The sequence below is a fragment of the Phodopus roborovskii genome, unplaced genomic scaffold, assembly GCF_943737965.1.
Source record: "Phodopus roborovskii unplaced genomic scaffold, PHOROB, whole genome shotgun sequence".
Lineage (NCBI taxonomy): Eukaryota > Metazoa > Chordata > Mammalia > Rodentia > Cricetidae > Phodopus > Phodopus roborovskii.
In genome coordinates, this window is record NW_026126416.1 from 17166491 (window position 1) to 17174286 (window position 7796).

Below are 7796 nucleotides of genomic sequence, written 5' to 3' on the forward strand. Positions count from 1 at the left end.
TGTGTAAATGGCCAAGACCTAAAGAACCTGCTACACTAGGTTGCTTCCAGGTTCTTGCTATTACAAATAGTGCTGCTATGAACATAGTTGAAAAGATGTCTTTGTTGCATGGATGTGAATCCTTTGGGTATATGCCTAAGAGGGGGATTGCCGGGTCCTGTGGTAAACTAATTCCCATTTTCCTGAGGAACCGCCATACTGATCTCCAAAATGGCTGTATGAGTTTGCACTCCCACCAGCAGTGGAGGAGTGTTCCACTTTCTCCACATCCTCTCCAACATAAGTCATCACTGGTGTTTCTAATTTTAGCCATTCTGGCAGGGGTAAGATGGTATCTCAAAGTTGTTTTGATTTGCATTTCCCTGATAGCTAAGGATGTGGAGCATTTTCTTAAGTGTCTTTCAGCCTTTTTGATTTCCTCCATTGAGAATTCTTTCTTCAGTTCTGTACCCCATTTTTAATAGGGTTATTTGGTGTTTTGTTGACTAGTTTCCCGAGTTCTTTGTGTATTTTGGAGATCAGCCCTTTGTCAGATATAGGATTAGTGAAAATCTTTTCCCAGTCAGTGGGCTGCCATTTGGTCTTGTCAACTGTGTCCTTTGCCTTACAGAAGCTTCTAAGTTTGAAGAGGTCCCATTTATTAATTGTTTCTTTCAGTGTCTGTGCCCCTGTAGTTATGTTCAAGAAGCGGTCTCCTATACCAATTTGTTCAAGGGTACCTCCTACTTTCTCTTCTAAGAGGTTCAATGTGGCTGGATTGATGTTGAGGTCTTTGATCCATTTGGACTTGAGTTTTGTGCATGGCGACAGACATGGGTCTATCTGCAGTCTTCTACACACCCTCATCCAATTGTGCCAGCACCATTTGTTGAAGATGCTGTCTTTGCCCCATTGTATAATTTTAGCTGTTTTGTCGAAAATCAGGTGTTCATAGGTGCATGGATTAATATCAGGATTTTCAATTCGATTCCATTGGTCTACCTGTCTATTTTTATGCCAATACCAGGCTGTTTTCAGAACTATAGCTCTGTAGTAGAGCTTAAATTGAAGAATGGTTAATGAAGATGTGGCACATCTACACAATGGAATACTACTCTGCAGAAAAAAATAATGATATCTTGAAATTCCCAGGCAAGTGGATGGCACTTGAAGAAACCATCCTGAATGAGGTAACCCAGTCACAAAAAGAGGAACACAGTATGTACTCACTCATATATGGATTTTAGAACTAGATCAAATGATCACCAGCCTATAATTCACACCACCAGAGGAACTAGGATACAAGGTGTATTCTAAGAGATTCATATAAAGTCCCTCACAGAACTGGGAGGAGAGGAAGTCATGTGCAACCAGGAGGATTGAGCCTGGTTAGGAATGGAAGATAGGAAAGAGAGAGAGAGAGACAGAGACACAGAGAGAGAACATAAAAGAGGGAGCCAATATTGGTTTGAAGATAAAGGTGAACACAAAGAAAGGTCGAGAGAACTACAAGACTGCTCCCAACTAACAATCTCAGCTTCCGGGGAAAGGCTATCATAAATGCCCTTCCCGGAGAGTGAGATCAACAACTAACTTCTCCATGGAGCCCTCAACTAATGCCTGTTGAAAATAGGAGCAAACACCCATACATAAACACTGAGTCAAACTAGAACCCAGAAACAGATGGAGAGGACAAGACCATGCGGTAGAAGCACATAGAGACAGCTTACCTGAACAAGGAGGAGTTAAGGGCCACTAGACTGATAGCTGGGAAGCCAGCAGGGGACTGACTCGGGCCCCCCTGAATATGGGTCTCAGCCAGAAGGTCTGAGCAGTCTAAGAGACCTCAGACAATGGAGCCAGGATGTATCCCTGGTGCACAAAAGGACTTTGTGAACATATCCCCCATAGAGGGATAGCTGCCTTATTCTAGAGACAGGAGAGAAGCCCTAGTCCCTACTTCACAGGACCTGTCAGATCTACATGACCCCAACTGGATGGCATTCCCCTACATATGGAATTGTGGTGGGGGGATGGGAGGGGAGGGTGTTTAGAGTGCATGTGAGAGGGCAGAAAGGGTAAAAAGGAGGGAGGGAGGGAGGGAGAGGGAACTGGGATCGACATGTAAAATAATAAATTTAAAAAAAATAATGCTTTGACTCCAAAATTTAAGTTGAAGGACAAGTTACTGGGGAAAAGGATTTCTATTTTTGTTTCCACAGAAAATGAAAAGATGTGGATTCCTTCCAGACTAATGTGGTTTGATCAAGCCAGACCGCCTGAAACAGAGTACAAGCTGATCCTACATTCAAAACAGCTGAACAAAACAGCCCTACAGACTACAGCCAGGATATCTGAATCTTCTTCGAATCCCCCAAGACAGCGCCCCTTACCAGCAGGAAGTAGTTTGGAAAGAACGACGCCCAAATTCCCAAATATTGTGTATAAATGTTTGTTTTCATTTAATTGGACTTTGTTATATAAAATTAAATAAAAAATTATAAATAAATAAATAAAGAAAGAAAGAAAGAAAGAAAGAACCTGCTACACCAGGATGCTGTAGACCTGTTTCGTAATGCAGGATATGCTGTGTCCCTGAGAGTACAACATAGGTTACTGGTGCAGAATGGACCTATAGCACATCAAGGTGAAGGAGAACCAAGTGGTATTCCTATAGCTATGGTGCTGCTACCAGTGTTTGCCCTCACCATGGCCACAGTTTGGGCCTTGGAGAGATACAGCAAACAGCTTTTAAATGCTTGCTGTCTTCCAGTGTGTTCAGTGAACCATTTCTGTCACTCACCTTCCCACCATTCTCCCATATCCTTTCTTCTCTACATAGCCAATACATGATTTAAAGTGACCGATTACAGTCAAAACCTTCCTGTTCAAACTCACCAAATTTTCTAATTCTACTGGGAGAGTAAAGGTATTATTTGAAGAAAAACTGGGGCCGGAAGGGGGAAACCTTGCTAAGAACAAGTGAGAACTTACATATTTTACTAGAGCTGCCAATAAAAATTCAGCTATCACCCAAAGAGGAAGAGCTCAGTCTTCCTGTTACCATAAATGACACCTTTTTCTTAGCTGGCATGCTCTGAAGGCTAGCTGTGCTATTTGAAAGGAGGAGCTGACTTTTCTTTCATTTTCAAATGCCTTTCCTTGTGAAGTATTTGTGTTGTGTTCTTTAATTTGTAACTAGGCATCTATAATGGACAGAGAGGCAAATGAAGTGTTTTTGTTTGTTTTTCTTTTACTTCAAAAACAAAATACATATATTCAGTAATACAAAGGCATATATGATAGCATAACATTGATGCCTTATAAGAGGTGATAAAACCATACTGGTTTCCAGGTTTCTAATGAACAATTTTTTGGGGGGACTAGGGGGCCATCATATTCCTTCATATATAATCAAGGCTCATACTGAGCAATGAGTTCTGGCTTGTAAAAAGATCTTACTTTTATACTTGTCTGTAAGTCCTTGTCCACCATAAAAACAAAACAAAACAAACAAACAAAAAAATGTACTCAGTGCTAAGGAATGATTGTAGTTGAAAAACTTCAAGAGCTTTTTGCAGAGCATGGATAATAGGGATAGCAAATTTCAAAGAGAATACTCAATCAGTGTTATTAGAAAAATAATAACTGAAGGAATTAATCAGAAACTGTAAAAAAGGAAGTATATTCAGTGGGAATAAAAAAGAGTATGTGAAATTGGTATGGGAAAATAAGAAAATAATAGGGGAATAAGGAGAGGGGAGAGTGGGGGGGATTTGCTCAGTGCCTATTGGTCCAGAAACTTTCAGAAGTAGCACATGCTATTCTTGAATCTTACATGTGATCTTACTACTTCCTTCTTTACTATATTGGCAAACAATAAGATCTAGGCCTTGCCCAATTCTGCCTTCAAAACATTACTAACTCAATAGTAGTTGGGTTGACTTAGGGATACTATTTCTAAGGATCCCTGTGAGAGTCTTAAGAAAAGTCATTGGGAACAGGCCATTTTGTTCAGATGAATCATCATCAGAATGTGGCCTTGGGCTATATGAGGCCAGCATCACATAAGAATGTACTGAAAATACAAATTATTGATCCCATTCAGAGCTATGGAATCGGAAGCTCCAGAGACAGGCTTAGCAGTCTCCAAAGAAACAGGCTGTCAAAGAAGAGAGATTAGAATTGTTAAACTTAGATTGAGATGATGTTGTTCTCAAGACTGACTCACTTCTGAGGGCTGGGCTTGGAACTCCAAGGAAAGGGCATGGGCAGATGATTGTAGTGTCCCTGAGAATGTTCAGAGAGTAGTGACTAACCCTCAGACTTGAACCAATGGCTGTTGCAAGAACTAACTGATATTGCCATAAAGCTTTGACACTGTTCAGGTGATAGTTGATGAATCAAGAGGTTTCCCCCTCTGACTTTTAGGGCTGCAATCTCAGTCTAGCAATCCCTACTGGCTGTGGTTGGCAAATCTGAAATGGGATAAATTTTAATCTCCACCCCAGCATCACAGAAAAGGCTGTAAGGGAAGAACTGAGATACTACCTTAGTAATGAGCCAAGATATTTGGAGCTATTATTCTCAAGGAATCTTATGGGATCTCCAATCTTTGGGGGTAGGCTGTCACCTAGACCACAGTGAGTGGTTGACAGTGCCTCATTTCAGGACAGGGTTCTTCAGACAGCAAGCTAGACTCCTGTTGCCCTCTTCTCACACTGAGATGGTTAGGGATTCTTTTCTCTGCTACTGAAGATGAAAGCCAAGAAGAAAAGTAGGAAATAGGAGAGCTAAATGAGGAGGAGTTGAAGATGAAGAGAGGAACAAAAAGCTAGGATTGTCCAGAACCTCTACTTGGCTTCAAGAGTCAAACATCTAGCAGAATTTTCTAGCCTATCTCCCAGGAACAATGGCATTCATGAGAAAGACTAACTCCTTATATTTCCCTTGTGCAGGCTGGGGCCCCATAAGCACCACAGTTATTTCAGAGTGCAGTCTCCTAGACTTTGAAAAAGTTAAAATCGCACCTACTTGAAGCGCTCTCTAACAGCAGGCAGCCACACCTCTGGTTCATGATGTTCATCCCGCTTCAGTCCCTGTCAGCTCCCTCTTTCACCATCGAGACACAACTGCCAATGGGACTGAGATGTCTCTTTCTTCTACAATCTTACTCTTCCAGGAAATGAAATGAATGATGCTTAGTGTGGAAAAATGCATGCATAATTTGGAATGGAATTTTTAAAAGGAAACTTTGAGGATGACAAAATAAATTATTTCTCAGGCAATTGAGAATAATGAGGACTCAATGAGAATCATGGATGCCCCCAGAGAGATGTGCCTTTCTTACTATTTCCCAATGAGCCCTAACCCGTATCATGTGACCTTAATTCCACACCATGAAAACAACTTTAAAAACCCCACATAATAAGATCTTTTTGGAGTGAGAAAAGGATGATTAATGGGCACTAAATAATAGAAGTACTTCTAGTGTGTTATTGCATGACAAAGTGACTATGCATTGTAATTATGTACTGTATATTTTGGATGTTTATGGGGAAACAGAGACTTTTTACCCTAAAGTAATAACTGAAGCTAGAGATGATAGCTTATACCTGTAATTCTAGCACTGGGAGACTGAGGCAGGAACACTGATTGTTGTGAGTTTACTACAGGTTACATGGTGTGTTCCAAGCCATTTCTCTCTCTCTCTCTCTCCCCCCCCCTCTCTCTCTCTCTCTCGCGCTTGCTCTCTCTCTCTCTCCATCTCTCTCAAGACATAAGAAAATAAAAGTGCTTGAAGAGGCATACTTAACTTGATTTGAATATTATTTGATTATGTAATTATATATATAATGGCATCAATGATAACCTACTAACATGCGCAATGGATTAATTTGAAAATAAAATATAGCTATAACATCCACCCCACCCCCAAAAGTAAAGTGAGATACATTGTGTATTACATCTCTGGTCACCTGTCTTGGGAAGGTCTGAGAACTCCAGACTGTCTCAATATTTGAGGTTGATTCCCTCTATCCTAGCTTTATAACTTTTCTTCCACACATCTGATTTCATGTAGAGCAACTTCTCTATAACTTTAAATCAAAATGAGTTTAAAAGATACAATATAAGCCTGTCTGCCCTGACCAACTATCTCTTTGTGGAAAGAACTCAAAAGTTAACTATTAATGTTCAAGAGATCCTCCAGCTTTGGGAGACTTTCTAGAAGACAAGGTACAAATCTTGATCCTGACATTCAAGGCCCTCCAATATCTGGCCACTCTTCACCCTTACACAATACTCAATCCACAATACATTCTTACAAAGTAAACAATCCTCTGTTAACAAAGTATACCCATGTTTATGTACAAGTTTTCTTTCTATATTTTATCTAGTGATCAAAATGCTACTGGACCTTTCACCCATCTCTTCTGGGGGTCCTTCTTCAACTGAGCCAATCTGTCTGTGGCTTCTTTCTGACTGTACATATCCCATCAATTCCCAATGGGAATGGCTAGTATGCTACCATGGAATGCCCATGTACTCTCATTGTCCACCTTACACTGTTTCTAGTATGAATATGAAATTCAGACAAAAACTGTATTGTATACATTGTCTTTAAAGCTGAATGCATTTAAAATCCACAGCACAGATATGGAACACACAAGTCAGTGTTGTTGGTTGTCAATAAACAAAAGTTGAAGCAATAAAAAGATGCTATCTTAGAAAAAGATAGGCAAGCATTCTGTAAACAAATATTTCATTAAAAGGTTTTAATAAATAACTCTATAAGGAAGTATGTCAAGTTTACAGGTGGAAAGATTTAAAATTCCAAGGACTTCATCTGCCAATTCCAACATTAATATAATTCCTATGAAAATAAAAATGTCTGCAAAATTTTTATAGACTTTGACATCCTGATTACAAAACCTATATGGAAAAGTAAAGGCCCAGTGGTGAGGTGGCACATACCTGTCAAGCTGATCTCAGTGAGTTTGAGCCAGCCTGGTCTACAAAGAGACTTCTAGGACAGTTAGAGCTGCTAAACAGAGAAACCCTGTCTTGAAAACAAAAGGCCCAAGGATAGGCAAGCCAACTTTAAAAAAGAATGGTCATGAATGGAAAACCAGTTCTTCCAAATACCAACAATTTGTGTGTGTTTGATACTGAGGTACAGCACAGTCTCAGCATAGGAACAAGCAAAGGTCAGAGGAATAGAATGGAGACCCCAGGGACAGACTCATTGTTCCATGAAAGTGTGACAGGAAAGGGACTGTAGATTATTGGGGAAACAATGCACTGGGAATGAATGTGGCTGGCAGAACAGCTTGTCACACTGCTGTTCATGCTCCATGTCACACTCAAGAATCCAGTTTCATAGCTGAAGAACCTTTCACTGAAATATAAAGAACTCAGCTTATGGTTTGAGGATAAGGCAGATTGTCCTTGGCCAATAATGTAGCTCAATGTGTAAAGTCACCTGCTACCAAGCTTGATGACCTGAGTTCCACATAGTAGGAGATGAGAATGACTCCCCTAAGTTGTCCTCTGACTTCCAATGCATGCCATGGCACATGTGCCCTACCCCCATCCCACTCCATATACAAATAAAGAAATAAATAACTTTAAGAACTGGTTTGTGTTTATGTATGACCACAGCATTTGCAAGAATATGAAACAATACGACAGAGTTGTTCTGTTGTAGCAGGAAGGCAAAGTGATATGATTCCCAGAGACAGCAATTCAACAAAAAGCCCACATACTTGAAGTTTAAATACACGTGGTGATGCAAAATCCCCCTGGGGGAAAGAGAC

At 40.3% G+C, this 7796-nt stretch overlaps 1 non-coding gene across 1 annotated transcript; it reads right to left on the minus strand.

Annotated features, from left to right (window-relative positions):
• Positions 1-3374: 3374 nt before the first annotated feature.
• LOC127221681 (small nucleolar RNA SNORA40) lies at positions 3375-3497 on the minus strand. Its single transcript, XR_007834475.1, has one exon. It is a non-coding gene; the product is annotated as a small nucleolar RNA SNORA40 (small nucleolar RNA).
• Between the last annotated feature and the right edge of the window lie 4299 nt (positions 3498-7796).